The sequence below is a fragment of the Peromyscus leucopus genome, chromosome 11 (genome assembly GCF_004664715.2).
Source record: "Peromyscus leucopus breed LL Stock chromosome 11, UCI_PerLeu_2.1, whole genome shotgun sequence".
Lineage (NCBI taxonomy): Eukaryota > Metazoa > Chordata > Mammalia > Rodentia > Cricetidae > Peromyscus > Peromyscus leucopus.
Genome location: NC_051072.1, coordinates 9,644,146 through 9,661,291, shown reverse-complemented (window position 1 = coordinate 9,661,291; position 17,146 = coordinate 9,644,146). Strand labels below are relative to the sequence as shown.

At 37.5% G+C, this 17,146-nt stretch overlaps 1 pseudogene; it reads right to left on the bottom strand.

Annotated features, from left to right (window-relative positions):
* Positions 1-9,086, bottom strand: part of LOC114692438 — a 172,477-nt pseudogene extending 163,391 nt beyond the window's left edge.
* Positions 9,087-17,146: the final 8,060 nt, after the last annotated feature.

Here is a 17,146-nt window from a genome sequence, read left to right as displayed (position 1 = left end):
GTTACTGTCCTAGTTGTTTATTTTAGCTGTTCAGACACATAGATAATGGCATTATATTTTGATTTAGATTCCAATTTTTATATTTACTAAAAATGTTGGGTGAATTTTGTTGTGCTTAACTCTAGCCACATATCTTATTTACTGAAGTGTTTGCATGGGGGATGTTTTAAAGATTACATTGTTTTATGAGCATTTAGCTTTAGATTTCTTCCAATAAAAAATCTACTAAAAATTTCTTCAAACAAAAGTTGACTTCAGGTTTACTACAATATTTAATGTTTAATTTGCAGAGAGGGACTTAATAGGAGGTAAGTAAAACAAGGTGTATATTGGCTGCATGAAAAGCACTGTTTACATAGACTCTTTCAGTTCATTTATATTATCACTATTCAATCTCTCTCTCTCTCTATATATATATATATAGATATAGATATAGATAGATAGATAGATATAGATATATAAACATGATGTACTTAACTTATCTCCTAAAAAGTAAAAGTAAATTCTCTTTAAAGTATATATGTGGCCAAACATGTTGCATCACTATTTTTGTTTGTTTTTTAAATTTTCCCCTAAATGGTAGCAGTCTTCAGCACTAAAAAGATCATATAGTGTATGTCCAAGTTATTATGCAGCAAGCAAGAATTGAAAAAAATCACATTATTGGACATAAATTATCTAAAATGGGAAACCAATTTTAGCAGGTTAGCACTATAAGTTTAGACATCAGGAAAGCTATGATTTGTCACATCACTTTGTTGTTTACCAGCCAATCCTTTTGATCTTTTATCATTCTCCTAGCTAAAGAAACAAACAAATAAAGATAATGTAGTTTGAATTATAAATACATCTGTAATTTTTGACTTGAAGATTTCTTCTTTTAATGCATTTTCTCTACGTAGCTCAAAGCTCTTTTTTTAAATAATAAGACCTCTTCAGGAGTCCATTTGACTGTTCTATCAGTGGAAAAATGGTCAGTTTTATTTTTCTCTTGTGAGTGGTAAGATTGATCTTCTGTACCTTAGTGGCTGCCCTGTGGAGATGAACACATCTTAAAACCAGATAACGATCAAGACTCCTTAGCAACAGGGAATATTAACACTTGTTTTTCCTGTGTCCATCACAATATAGAAATAATCAAATGGGGGTGGGGATCGACACACTTTAGGGCAAAATCTTTGAGACTGCTATGTGACAAACTAGAACCTGTCATTTTTTAAGGCCATATCTTCTATTATTCTAATATTCTTTAACTCTCTGATAAAAATTATTTTACTCCAAAATGATTTCAGAATAACATTTTATAGGATTTTGGGCCCTTTTCATACATACAGGGGATATGGGTGTAGGTATAAGCCTTGGCGTTATTATTTGAAAACTAATGTCCCGAACGTTCACATGACAAAGGTTGATACTGCTATTGGGGGCTGCTGAGGATTAGGGGAAGAAAGGTAGGTTACAGGAAGAGTGCCCCCAAAGCAGACATTTGAAACAAGAGCATGAATGCATCTTCACTGCATGGCCGGCCACAGAGAAGAAAGAAGCTTCCACCATCATCAGCTCCTGCTATGATAAACTTGGCTAGCCAAGGCCAACATCACCACAGGCTGAAATATGTATTTCTTTGTTTATAAACTGTATTTTTCTCAAGTTTTCAAAAGCTAGACCCATGGGATATTTAACTATAACCCCAGATACAGGCATAGGATAATTCATCTCAAATTCTTGGCTGAGGGAACACAAAATAGTTCCCAAACTGCATGGGCTATTGTAGCTGGAGGGCTTCTCTCCAGGTTCCCCAAGCCCCGCAGTCCCACAATCCACTTATAAAATAATCACTCAGACACTTATATCACTTATAAACTGTATGGCCGTGGCAGGCTTCTTGCTAACTGTTCTTTTATCTTAAATTAACCCATTTCTATAAATCTATACCTTGCCACGTGGCTGGTGGCTTACCAGAGTCTCTACATGTTGCTTGTCCTGGCGGTGGCTGCAGTCTCTCTCCTCCTTCTTGTTTCCCCAATTCTCCTCTCTCTTTGTCCCGCCTATACTTCCTGCCTGGTCACTGGCCATCAGTGTTTTATTTACATAGAGTGATATCCACAGCAGGCTATTGCCATTGCTCATGGATGCTGTTCAGAGGTTGAAGGCAATACCCTATTGATAAAAAGACATAACACCAGGAAGAACCAAGTTGTAACTGACTTGGAAGCCTTCTCCATGAAGGTCTCATTGCAACCAAGTGTGCTATGAAGGCAGCTAAAGGAGACATACTATCAACAGTTCTATGGAAAATTAAAGTATATGAAACACAGCAATGAAACTACTGGCAAGATAGTATCAATGGTGCACATTCATCTTTGGGTTTGGCAGCAGCTGTCTTAAGGGGACTTAAGGACCACTGAATAGTAGAAATTTACTGATACTGTAAAAATAAACTAATACCTTTGGCTGAAGAGGTCATGGTCGTAGAGGAAAACTTATTCTGGACATTCTTAATGAATATAATTTCTATTTGTATTCTGAATAACTATCCTTATAGCCACAAAGAATGTTTCACTCTCCTCTCATCAAAGAAACTTCAACAGGAGCCACCAGAGAGAACCACACCTAGACAAAGTACAGAGAAAAGGTGAGATAGGGTGTCCAAACTCAAATGATACATTAGCAAGGCAGTATCTACCCTTAAGTCTTGTTGGACTCCACATCTGGGGGTCTCAAGTGGGTGCCCCAAGAACCCAGACTCCAGTCCAGTTGATGCAATAGCAAGAGGTGTTTATTTAAACTTCTATATAGAAGGGCAAACTCTGCTCCTAAGAGCAAGAGCCGCATCTTACTGCAGCCCCATAAGGGCTTATAAAGGAAAAACACACAAAACCCACAAGATTACAGTTCCCATACAATTCCGTTTCACAAGATCATGGTCTGATCACAGAGTGATCACAGAGGGGGTACAGTTATGTCAACAGGTACATTCTTCCTGAAACCTCAAGGGGGGTATCAGGGCAGGAGTGGAGCTTACACAAAGGTCACAGTGGTCCTTCCTGGAACACCTGCAACTGTCCCAGTCACAGTTGAGCACATCTCTTAACAGAAATCTTTTTACATTGTTATATGGTTGCAGGGGAGATTGAACAATGGCTAAGTCAGGTTGCCCTTGGAACTAGATTTTTACTTTCTCATTTCCTGGTGCTTGAAGTTTCTCTTTTACTGAGGCTTGGGGGTGTAAGCCTGAAGGGCTAGGGTCTTTCAGTCTCAGGTAAAAATCATGGAGAATAGAACAGAATGATTATAAGAGGCAGAGGACTAGGATGCCCACTGCTACATTGTGTCTCCTAGACATGACAGAAAAAAAAATGTATCAGTGAAATCTCAACATCATGTCTGCAGAAGCCATATTGGCAGTTGACACGCTGATGTGAATTGGGAGAATACCACAATGCCCCCTATAGTGAGAGCCACAGATGATTAATGGGTGCGATAGAGGGAGACTCTGTTTCCATTTAAAAAAAAAAAAAAAAAAAGAACATGTGCAAAGTTTATCTAATTCCAAGTAGAAAGACCAGTGAACATTTCCCTAACAGTAGCACTAAACGGACTTGGTAGATTATGCATACATGTGTGTACATGCGCACATATGCACATATGCACATGTGTAGCAATAGTCATAAAAGAAGCAGAGTTGGTCAATTTAGGCAGAAGAGAGCGGTCCACGGAAGGACTGGGAAAGCAAGACAATTACAGATGCAGGTTTCTGTGTCTGTAGTTCTCAGAAAATAGACAGAAGAAAAGTAAAGAGTTCTCTACAGAAAAATAATAATTCATTCAAAAAGTTCTAGTTAAGGAAAGTAGCATACTTTTCTTTTAGTTAATAGAGTTTTGCTAAGAAACTTTTGACAGTTGACCTTTCAGTTTTAGGGATATATTTGATTGCTGGATAATGTTTCCTACAGATCTTTTTAATGATAAAATAGTATTAGGTGTAAGTGGTCACAAGGGTCATAATAATTAAAGGAACACAACTATGATAGCACCTTGGTATGAAGGGGTTAAACTCTCCCATTTTCTCAACTGAATTTGGGTTCCATTTCTCTGAGAAGGGTAATGTAGTTGGAAGATTTTCTGTGTCCTGGCTGGCCAGTGGGCAGTTGGGACAAATCTCTCCCACTCACGTCCCCCAAGTAAACACATAGAGGCTTATATTAATTAAAACTGCTCAGCCATTAGCTCAGGCTTATTACTGACGAGCTCTTACTTAAATTAAGCCATAATTCTATCTGTGGCTATCTACGTCTAGCCACATGGCTTGGTACCTTTTCTCTATTCTGCCTTGTTATCATACTTCCTCTGTGTCTGGCTGGTGACTCCTGACTCAGCCTTCCTCTTTCCAGAATTCCCCTTGTCTGCTTGTTCTGCCTATACTTCCTGACCGGCTACTGGCCAATCAGCAATTTATTTATCAACCAATCAGAGAAACAAATTCACAGCATACAGAACAACAACCTTCAGCAGGTAAACAAGTATCTTTTCCAACACAGGGCCATTTATAAACAAGGTCCCTACATTCAGGGTGCAGGGAGAGAACAAGCACAGAGTGTCTAAGTCAGTCTCACAGTATCTCAAGGACAAACCCAGCAGCCCTCTTTTGAGTTACATCCAAGTTTGTGCAGATGTGTCCAAAAATGACAAGACTAAACCTCAGCCAATTAAAAATATACTAACCAATCAGGTGGCTGACTCTGGAACTCCCACTAGCTGTGCTTAAAAGGAGCTTGCATGTCTCTCTCTCAGGGTCATCGCCATTTTGTACAGGTGAGCAACCCCACATGCATGTGGTATAATAAATGCTCTTTTTTCTTACTATTTGAGTCTGGGATCTTCCTTCAGTGTTTCCTCAGACCCAACAAGCATGAAGGGGCATGAAATGAATTTAGTAGTCACTTCACATGTTGTGAAAAGTGGAGTGACCAGCATGAGACACATGGCTTCTGGGGAGAGAGTCTTATTTATGTCTACATTTCTCAGCAGCAAATATATATGTATAAGATTTAAAAAAAATAGTATTACATACATGAATTTATTATTTAGCAAACAAATGGACAAATGTTAAGTAGCAGCTACATAAAAGCACCAGACATATTGTAATACATCATCTAATCAGATGCTTACAACAGCCAACAGAAAGGACAGAAGTGACCGGAATAAGAGCAAACACAAGTCATATCATCAAGTTGTGTGTTCAGAAATTGTCTGGAAAACCCACACTGTAACAGTCATGCTGCCCTTCTGGAATGGCCGATTTCCAGCAAAATCCAGCACTCTATCCACAGATGAGTTTCCATCTTCTTGTTCCCACTGAGGCACTTCTGTACAGTGGGATAAAGAAATAGTAACCTTAGGGCTGGTAGGGTGACCCAGTGATTAACAACAGCACTTGCTGCTCTTGCAGAATACTCATGTTTGGATCCCAGCACCCACAGGGCCACTTCTGAGGTCTGAGGCTCTCTTCTGACCACCAGCACCAGACATACAAGGGGTACACTTACGTGCATGGAGAAATAAATAGCAACCTCTATTGAGAATAGCTTATTTTTATTTCCTCTTGCTGTTCTCAAGATCAAAATGTTTATAAAACTCTTAGCTGAAGGACCACCCTGGCTCAGAACAGGACATCTTGGATGACACTTGAAATCCACATGCCAGAATCTAGGATTTAAAGGCAATCCTTGCTTTCAGAATACACTTCTCAGCAAGCTTAAACAGCACAGGACGATTTCACAGTATAGTTTACTGAAACATAAGCTTTTCTGGTATCCTTATTTTTTTATTAAGATTTTAGGATGATAATAATTTATTTTGAGATCCTGTAGGGCTTTGGTGTCTCCTTTAGTTTTCCATACTAAAATCAGTCATTACTAGCTTCTCAAACTGTGGACTATGGATCCACACTAAGCATGATGGCCAAAAGAAGAAAAGTTGGCAAGTGTAAATCTACCTGTTTCTGAAACACTCAGCTATGCTGCATCCTGCAAAGTCCCTTCAACTTTGGCTCTGAACATACAACATGCAGATTGAACATACCCTCTTACCACATAACAGCAAGGAATGCTACCTGAGACACCTTGCTTCAGCTACCAGATTACTGTGAGGTACCAATTGTACAGTGGTTACTACTCAAAGTTTTCCATTGTAGAAATATAATGGTTTAGTTACAGAAAACAAAATCTTCCAGTATTTTCCTACTGACATCCCTCAGTAAGTGTCAAAATAGCACACTAGTAGATTGCATTGTTTGAATGTTTTTTTAAAATTGCTATTTGAATTGTTGCCTTGGATTTCAGCAAGAGTCCTTCAATGAATTTTTGTTTGGAGTAGTAGAGAATTTCCAATAATTTCTCATATCCCTACGCATACTTCTATCATTTTGTACTACCTCCTTATGTAAAGACATGTTCTCAGCATTCCTTATTATAAAATCAGAATTTCAGTCAACTTAGAAAACATTGATGGTGCTCTGCATCCTACTGTATCAAATATTCAGCCTAAATTTCATTCCTTATATAAATATTAAAAAAACATGCATTTTATTGGCTTCGCATATAATTTCATCTTTGTCAGATGGTGAGTACGTATAGCAACTAGCTTCTTAGTAATTAATTCCTTACTGATTTTTCATCTGTAAATTCACCTGTATCAGTATAAAAGATCATCATGGGTGAAAAGATTCAAGAAGCCTTTATTAGTCCACACTAGATACACACACACACACTTATGCACACATACACATCCATGTGCTCTTTTAAAATTATTCTCAGAGCCTTGCTCTTCTTTCCTCAGGAAAAGGAGCTAGAATAGGAGGCAAAGGTAGGCCACTTGGTTTGAGCCTCCCTTAGTAGGCCGTGGTACTGCATCTTCCTCATGAGCAATAATCTCTTCCTTTCCCACCTCAGCTTCCCTGGGCCTGGGCTGCCTCCAGTCCTCCTACACTACCAAAGTGAGTAGAACAGAGAGCCTTCCATTTCAGGACCGGTAGACAACTTCAAATATGGCCACAGCCATTGAATATCCACCAATAATTTTTGAAAATGATTCAAAGTTTGCAAGCTATCTTTCCTAGTTTCCAATTTCTGATGCTTAATTTCTTTGGGATACAAAATATGTCCCAAATACTGAAGAGACAGCTGTCTTAGCACTTTCTCTGGGACAATTAATAACCCTGCACAGGCAAGGCCCAGCTGAAGCTTCCCACATGTTGCAGACAAAACTCCTTCATTTTCATGGGCAAGCAAAATATCATCCATATAATGAATAGTATAAACTTGAGGAAACTGATCTCTAACCTTTTGTATAGCTTGATCCACAAATTTCTGTGAGTGTTTGCCATGCTCCGGGAGGCCTTTGTACCATAGATGGGGGACCCCAGGAGGTTCTAATTCAGCTACTACAGTAGTAAGAAGAGTGTCCTTCCAAGAAGAGGAGACTTGCAGAGTCTCCAATTTTTGTGAAAGGGAAACTTCTAAATCTCTCAAGCCCTTCAGCGCCTCCTTAGTCTCATCACAAGGTTTTTGCTTCTCAACATTCATGGTCAGATGTTGGGGAAGTGAAAACTCATTACAGTACTTAGCGGATTCTTCCTTATGCTCAGGTTCATCACCGGGATCAAACTGATCATCACCAAACAATTCTGTAAAAGCTTCCTCATCTAGTGGCTCCTCCGGCTGTGTGGAGAGTTTTGTTTCACTTTTACCGGTTTCAAGGGAAACACAGTCTGCCCTTTAGGGCAAATCCAATCAACCTGCTGTTCAACCTTAAGGAGCAAAAATAAGCTTGAACTCTATGGCCTTAGGTGAAGATGGAATTGAGCCAGGGCTGGAGTCACTGTGGGTTCCCACACTTTCATCGGCCTTGAAAGTTTTCATTACGCATGAAAGCATGGTGCCAACATCATACTTGAGCAGGACTATGTATTCAAACTGTTATTAACATCCCTCTGAATGTTCCATATTCCAGGAAGCCACATCACCCCTTAAAGGGCAGATTTCTTTTCAGATCATTAGAAGCAGTTGAATCCTCTCAGCTCCTCAACTTCTCATACAATCCTCTCAGTTTCCTCCACGTGTATTACTGGGGCTTTAAATAATTTCACTATCTTTTGTCCAGTCTCAAAATGAATGGTGTTTTGTATGTTCTTATTACTTTAACATTTCAAGACTTTTAAATTATAATTTCATTAATAATAATGAATCATTATAATCCTATTAACAAAATTGCAGTGTCTTTCCACTTGACTTGTTAACAAAATAGTATTTGTGTTCATTTTTATTTTAGTTTTCATTCTTGACTATGCCACAAAGACATCCAGAGCAAATCATCCAGTGATGATTCATATAATTCAATGTTACCTGTTACATCATTGTTTTACAATTCTAATGGGAAGAAAAAATTAACAGGAAAAAGAGTACAACATCTTGTTCTCAGCACAATGGAAATCAAACAAACCAAAATATTTTTAAAAGTCAATATAAATGCATACTTGCAAATCTCCTTCTGTTTAATGTTTTGGTTGTAGCCAATGGTGTCTGAGACTTTATAATTTTCTTTTTGTTTTTTGAATTATTGTTGAGAAATATATATATATATATATATATATATATATAATGTTTTTTTAATTGAATTCACTGTTGATTTCCACCAGTCCAATTCCTCCTCTATACCCCCACCAATATTTCCTCACAAATGTATCAGTTTTTTTCTCATTTTTTCCTTTCTCTTATTTCTTTTTATCCACTTCATCCACTAGTGCCGCCAGCGTGGGTTGCAGGGCAAATAGGAAGCATGGGTGGCCAGCCTCTCAAGGACCACGTTTTAAAAATCTAACCCTTCCCACTAGTCATCAGTTGCCAATAGGTCCTCGGCTAGGAGTAAGACTCCATAGCCACCTCTCCCCTCTCTGGTGTGTTTTTTTTTCATAGCTTTATCTTTCCCAGGTCTCATGCAAACTATAGAAATTACAAAAACAAATGCTGTGAGTTTGTGGGTACCACTGTCACGTAGTGTCCAGAAAACACTTCCACTGTGGTCATCTCCACCCTCTTGCCCTTACACTCTGTACTCTCCTGCAACATAAACTATGAACCTTCAGAGAAGGAGGTGTGATATAGACACCTTGTTAGGGCTGGACGTGCTTCAGTTTGAAGGTTCTATGCATGCCAAGAAACAAAAATAAAAGCAGCCATTAACCTGACCCATTAGAGAATGCTTTGAGCTACAATAATCACTACCCTCATATGGTATGTCCATTAGTACAGAGTGGCACAAATGTCATGTGAGTGACCACTTTCTGATTGGATTTAGGGCATGACTTGTGAAAGAGAAATCATGCATTGTGCTATTATCACACCCAAGAACAAAGGCAAGTCATAGGCCTTAAAGAACTTACTATTATTCTCCTAAATGGATATAGTATTAAACTCTTAATGACTTATCTTTATACACATAGATTCTTGCATCATTCAAGCCTTGTAAGAGTAACTTTTAATTGTAGCAGTTGATGAATAATACAGATACCCACAAGTGGTCAATGTCCACAGAATCAGAGACTGGGGAGTGGATCTGGAGAGACAGCTCAGAGGTCAAGAACACTTGACAGAGGACCTAGCCTCTGTTCTCAGGGTTGAAACGATGCCTCCCAACAATTTATAACTCAAGAATCAGAGCATCCATTAGCCTATTCTGTCATCTATGGCCACTCCACACACATGGTGCAGATATACATAAAATCAAAACACCCATATTCATAAAATAAAAATAAATAAACCTTAAAGAGGAAATCTCAAGCTCTGAGCCTTAAACATGTGAAAGATTATTTTTTCTGCTTTTGTCTTTGTTTTGTGTAAGATATATTTGTGTGTGTGTGTGTGTGTGTGTGTGTGTGTGTGTGTGTATCCAGGACACATATGCCCTGTGGAATATATGAATATCAGTGACCCCACCTTGGGCAATGATCTTCATGCACCAGCATAGATGGCCCATGTTCTTCCAGGATTTATCATGTCTTTGCCTCCATCACTATACTGGTATCACAGAATTATGTGAACGCCACACTTTACATGGGTTGTGGGGATTCTAATTCCAATCATCAAGCTTGTTCAGAAAGCAATTTATCCACTGAGCCCTGGCTCCAGTCTCATTCTATTTTAATTAGAGGCACTAACTTGTCCACGGAGTGTCTTAGCTTAGAGTGAGTATGACATCACAACAAACTTGGTGTTCTCTAAGGAAAAATTAAACAAAATAAAATGATTTTTTTTGCCTAGATTTCAAAGCACAAAGCAAAACATTTGTCTAATTTACATTGGATTCTCGGTGGTATCTTTATATCTTCAGGCTTATAACACCATAGCAATTTTTGCGTTCTGAGAGCAAAAAAACAGGAGTTGAAAAGTGCACATCTACTATCTTTGCAATTTTTCTTTAGACTTGTCAGGTTAGAGCTGCTAAAAACAAAATGTTTACTAAGAAAGAGGTTTACATGCATCGCCTGCCAGAATGAATGCTACAGGGGATGTGGTAAGAACTATTGAAAGAAAATAATGGTAAATGTGGAGAATGTTTCCTAAGTTTGATTTATAAAAGGTCACTGTGGAGTGATCTTTGTATTATCCTTAAGCTGAAAAGCCAGATTAGATGATTTCTCGATGCTTTGACAAAATACCTAACAAGACTAGCTCAGGAGAATGAAGAAAAAAATGGTGGTTCGTTAATGGTTCATTCTATGACAGCAGGGAAGGCATGGCATAGTGGAGTTAATGGTGGTGGGAGTTCCTGGCCAAGTCCCTCCAAACACTCAGGAATGAGGAAAAGTGGGAGTAGAAGGACAGCCAAGCCACAGCTCTCGCCAACTCCTGCCTGCAGGGATCCTTCCCCGCTTCCCTGCATCCCACACAAAACAAAGCAAAACAAAGCCACTAAACAAAACAGCATTCAGTGCCTAGGTGTACAAGGTGTGTGCCAACCTCGGCTGTCAGATTCTGGTCTCATCTCGTTTTCTGAGGTAGGTCTCTGCCTGGGGTATACTGCTCACTGATTTGACTATACAGTCTGACCAGTGAGCTGCCTGTCACTGACCCCCAAGCACTGGGATTGCAAGCGCAGGTTACCATACCTGACTTTTATCCAGTGGCAGTCTCAGGTCCTCACGTATGCACAGAGAGAATCTTACTGACTGAGTTTATTCCTTAAGTGCGAAGAATACAGGGACTTAGGAGGTTATACACACTGCTCATAAGTGTAAATGGACTAGAAGTACAACCTCAGAATTCATGAAGCTAATAAATGGCAAAAGTGAAGGCAAAAGTGAGAATCAACAAAATAGATATTCAATAGAGATTACAACATCATTATATCTAAAAGTTGCAAAGATAGGAATAGGATACATTATTGAATATTTTATCCATTTTCTTTAACAATACGACATAGTATTTATAGAACACACTAATCATAGGTGGCAAAATACACATTACATTCTTGAGTATATATGTAGTATTACTTGTTCCACTACATGGTGGATGAGAGTATCTTCAGTGTATTAATAAGGATAAAACTGACACAAAAACTTATCTCCTATTATAGTAATTAGAAAGAAATGATAGAAAAATCCATTTTAAAAAACTACTGTTTGTAACAGAATAGACAAGATACCTTTAATAAATAATGTGCCAGTGGAATAAATCATAAGGGCATTTCAATGGATATAACAAAAAATGAAGTAACTGAAAGTACAGTTTGAAGGGTCTAGACAGACACATCACAGCTTAGCAATGCTTATTGTCCTCACAGAGGATCTGGGTTTAATTCCCAACACCACAATGGGTAGCTCATAATCACTTGCACTCAGGTCTGGAGGATCTGATATCTTACAGGCTCCACAGGCACCTATGAATGCACACAGTGCATTAAACACATGCAATCAAACTCACATATAAACAAATAAATAGATTTTCTTTTGAAGAAAATACTGTTTGGAAGACTTCTTAGCAAACATGGCAGTAAGTGTCCACATTTGAAAATCGATAGTCTGAGCTTTCATTTAAAACAAGGTAGAACAATAATAACAAATTAAGCCTGAAATATTCACATGAAATGAATAATACAGATGAAAGCAGAAATCATCCAAGCAGAAAATAGTCTTTAGTGGGAATCAATAGAATTACAAGCTAGTTTTGTTGGATTAAGAAAATAGATAAACTTTAACAAGACTGATCATAGAAAATAAAGGGAAGCTACACAGAGAAACCCTGTCTCAAAAAAAACAAGAAAAAAAGAAAAAGAAAAGAAAAGAAAGGGACTAAAAACAGAAAAGTGCTGGTAATTACAAACACAATATTATCACAGATTATCATAAACTTGAGTGGTATTAAGTTTATAATGTTTATGACAAGACATTAAAAGACAGTTAAAATGCCAAAAAAAAAAAAATCTTGACCTATAAAATCTAAAAGGTCGCATAGGAATTTTTTACTGAAATTTTGAGCTAAACATATCCCCCAAAGCTCTAGGCCATCTGTCCTGTCCCACGCTGCTCTGATAGCAATAATTTACATTCAGTGGTAGTGGATGAGGGCCCCCTTTTCTTTGTAGTCTCATTAGCAGTTTTAATTTCATTTGTTAATTTATTTAGTCCCATTTATTTTATTTTTGAGATTATAATATAATCACACTTCTACCGTCTTTTTTTTATCCCTAAATCCCCCAATATACCCCTCCCTACTCTTTTTCAAATTTCTGGCCTCTCTTTTCACTAAATGTTTTATAGATATATATTCCTAATTTTAATCTGTTCAATCCATAGAATGTCATTTGGATGTATGTTTTCAGGGCTGAGCATTTGGCACTGGACAACCAATTGGTGTGTTCTTCCTTTGGGAAGACAGCCTTCCCTTCTCCCAATTTGGTTCAGTTGCCTATGGTTCTTTGTGTAAAGTTAAGGCCTCATGGGCCTTTCCTGACCACTTTATCATGTACATTGATGTCATCCTTGTTCAGCTCATATTGGGAAGTCTTGTTGAGAACACTTAATGGGTATAGCTTTTGGCATTACTAGAAGACACAATGCCATGGCAGTCTCCCTGGACCTCTAGTGATGACAATCATTCTGACTCCTCTTCTGAAATGTTCACTGAGCCTTTGGTGTGGAAGTTTCTTGTAGATGTATGCATTGTAACATGGCTCAACAGCGCTGCACTTTAACTGGTTGTGGTTTTCTTTAGTTATTTCCATAATACTTAACAACAATATGTAAATGTTTGTTCTTATACTCACAGATAAGTATAGTCTTCACCTTTCATCAAGGACACTTCTATTTTGTCATTTTGATAAATGCTAATTAGCCTCTGTGTGAATGATATATTAAGATGTTTTGACTTGCATTCTCCTGATGTCTGAAGGAGATGTGAATTATTTTCATGAGTCTGTTGTCAACCTGAATTCCTCCCTTTCAGAAGAGCTATTTTCATCTGGATTATTTGTGGTGGTGGTGATTTTTATTGAGTATTTTATGTTATTTTACAACTATGGAAATTAATCTGTCAGGTGAATTGTTTGTAAGTTTTTTTCCCCGTATGTGTAGTTTGTATCTTTACTCATGTTGAGTGAAATCTTTTCAGGTTCCCCTTTGTCTACTTCTTTTTCAGTTTGTGTTAAGAGTCAGGGTCTCAAGGAAAAGTCCTGCCCTACAGTGATGTCTTTCACCTAGATTCTCTTCTTGTAGATTTATATATCACAGTGTCTCATTAAGGACATCAATCCAATTAATTTTATTTTTATGTGATGAATGATGATGCCAAGTTTATTCTGCAAGCAATTGCTCAGTTTCTTTATATGCTGTCTGTTAGAGATATGGTTCTTTCTCTAATGCTTTTTTGGCACATTTGCTGAGAATCAATAAACCATAGGTATATGAATATTTCTGGATGAGTTTTGTTCTATAGCTCTCTGTGTGTTTCAGGCAAGTACAATGACATTTTCAATATATATGACACTTCATGTGTTTTGAAATGAGGTACTATATTACTTTTAGTGTTTTTTTAAAAGATCATCCTGGATGTCCAATGTCCATTCTCTGTAGTATGAACTGCTAATTTTTTTTTGATGTATGGAGAATAACATTGGTATCTATCTGTGGAATATGCAGACCACTTTGTGTAATATGAATATTATAACACTATTAATTCTTCCAGTATATAATTACAAGGGTTCTTTCCTTTTTTGTGTGTGCAAGTGCACATGCATGTACCTATTTCAATTTTTTCAATAATTCTTTGTAATTTTCACTGACATTTTTTCACTTTCATATTTAATTTTCTTCATAGTTATTTTATATTTACATCTACAATGAGTGTAGGTCTCTCATGATTCCTTCCCAGAAAATTCTTTATTCATGTGTATACATGTTAATGATTTTATGTACTGATTTTGTACCATGCAATTTCTCAGATTTTGCTTATTAATTTTACTTGTCTTTAAACCAAGCCTTTAAGCTTCCTTTGTATACAATCATATTATCCCAAACTTAATTCAACACCAATAGATATATAAAGATGGACAAATTAAAATGCAAGAAGCCTCAATTATACACAAAGAACTACAAGCAAATAAGGAACGCTGAGAGAGGGAGAAATAGTTTTCTCCATGGAAGAGCAAACTGATTGGTTAACCAATAAAAATGGTCAGCCCCAAAAATACATACAAGTAACATTATACAGACAGAGAAGTTGTTTTTTTTATTTTTTGTAAATATATAGACACACATATATGTATCTGAAAACAATTAATGAAAAGGGGAAAATGAAATTGAAACAGAGCAAGGAGGAGGATATGAGAGAGTTTGGAGTGAAGAGAGGGAAGGAGAAATGAAGTAATTATGGTATAATTGCAAGAAGAAGATGAAGAAGAAGCAGAAGCAGAAGGAGGAGGAGAAAGAGAAGAAGAAGGAGAAGGAGAAGAAGAAACATCCCCTAAAGTAATATTATCTGTAAATTGGAAAACTTGACTTCTTTCTTTCTTCTTTTAAATTTTCTCACCTCACTGCTTTAAGCTTTCTAGAACTATGACTTCTAGTGTGATATGTAACAGTGTTGAGAATAGACATCTCTTTACTGGTCTAAATTTGCCCAAGTCTTCAAGATATTGGATGCTCTTTTGTAATCTGTATCCTTCACTGTACTGAGGTACATTCACCCTATGATTAATTAATTATTATTGGTGGATGTATTTTTCCTATTATGATAATCTACATTTCTGTCATTCAATTTTTTTATGCTGTTATTGATTGGTGTATAATGAGCCAATCTTGCATCTACCATGATCATGATGAATAGTCTTTATAATATGCCACGGGATTAAACTAACTTGTACTTTGATGAGTACACTTTCAACCATTGTCATCACATATTTATTTAAAACTAGAAGTAAGTCTATCCTATCATCTACAGTCACACCTCTTAGTTAATGTTCAAAGGAAATGACATCTTGGATGTAATACATTTGCATAGTATTCATACTAACCAAGATATGAAATCAAATTAGAGGCTCATCAGTGCCTGTATGAATGAGGGAAATGTGTTAAATATACACAATGCAATTGTATTCTGCCAGAAAGGAACTAATACCCTATCTTTTTTGTAAAAAAAAAAAATGAATATAACGAAAGGGCATTTCATTAAGTGAAATAAGTGATACACAGAAAGATCACTTCCAGATCCTCTCTTTTATAGGTAGATAGTTAAAAAAATTGGGATGTATAATTATGATTACAAGAGATTGGGATATCAAAGCTAGAGAAAATATTGGCAGTCTAGAATAAGGGTAACCAAGCACAGATAGAGCTAATTTATAGAAATCTATTCTACTAAACAGTGTGTGGGGACTACATTGCAATAATTTGCTATATATTTGATTTTCAAGAAGAAAACATGACATAAACTCTCCTTACAATTAGCTTCATTGTGAGTCAATGTTAGCACAAAATTATATAAACTAGATTGAGTGTCATAATATGAAGGAAAATTTAAGTCACTACAATTCAAGACTCACTAGTTTAAGAAAATAGATTCTATGTATACATTCTACTCATTTTCACTTGTAGTATTTAAATTTCCCAGTAAATAACTATACTTACTAGCTATAATTACCTAATACATACTATTTTTATAGGGGATCTCTCTCTCTCTCTCTCTCTCTCTCTCTCTCTCTCTCTCTCTCTCTCTCTCTCACACACACACACACACACACACACACACACATCTAGTTTAAGTATCACAAAACCTTACTGAAAATGATCCATTACTAAGTAGCAAAAGAAGGTGTAAGAGTTGGAAAGATATCTCAGCAGTTATGGGCTCTAGATGCCTTTCCAGGTTTTAATTTCCTGGCAGCTCACATCATATATATATATATATATTACCTTTTTTTTATTTTACAATACTATTCAGTTCTACATAACAACCACAGATTCCCTTGTTCTCCCCCTTCTTGCCTCCCTCCCCTTCCCCCCAGCCCACCCCCCATTCCCACCACCTCCAGATCAAGGCCACCCCGAGGACTGAGATCAACCTGATAGACTCAGTCCAAGCAGGTCCAGTCCCCTCCTCCCAGACTGAGCCAAGCGTCCCTGTATAAGTCCCAGGTTTCAAACAGCTGTCTCATGCAGCGAGCCCAGGACCTGGTACCATTGCCTAGATGCCTCCCAAACAGATCAAGCCAATCAAATGTCTCACCTATTCAGAGGGCCTGATCCAGTTGGAGGCCCCTCAGCCTTTGGTTCATAGTTCATGTGTTTCCATTCGTTTGGCTATTTGTCCCTGTGCTTTATCCAACCTTGGTTTCAACAATTCTCGCTCATATAAACCCTCCTCTTTCTCACTAATTAGACTCCCAGCACTCCACCCGGGGCCTAGGCGTGGATGTCTGCATCCAGATTCCTCAGTCCTTGGATGGGAACATCTGGCACAACTATTAGAGTGTTTGGCCATCCCATCACCAGAGTAGGTCAGTCCTGGCTGTCTCTCGGACATCACGAGGTTTGCAGGCAAATGGATGGATCTAGAAAAAATCATCCTGAGTGAGGTAACCCAGACTCAGAAAG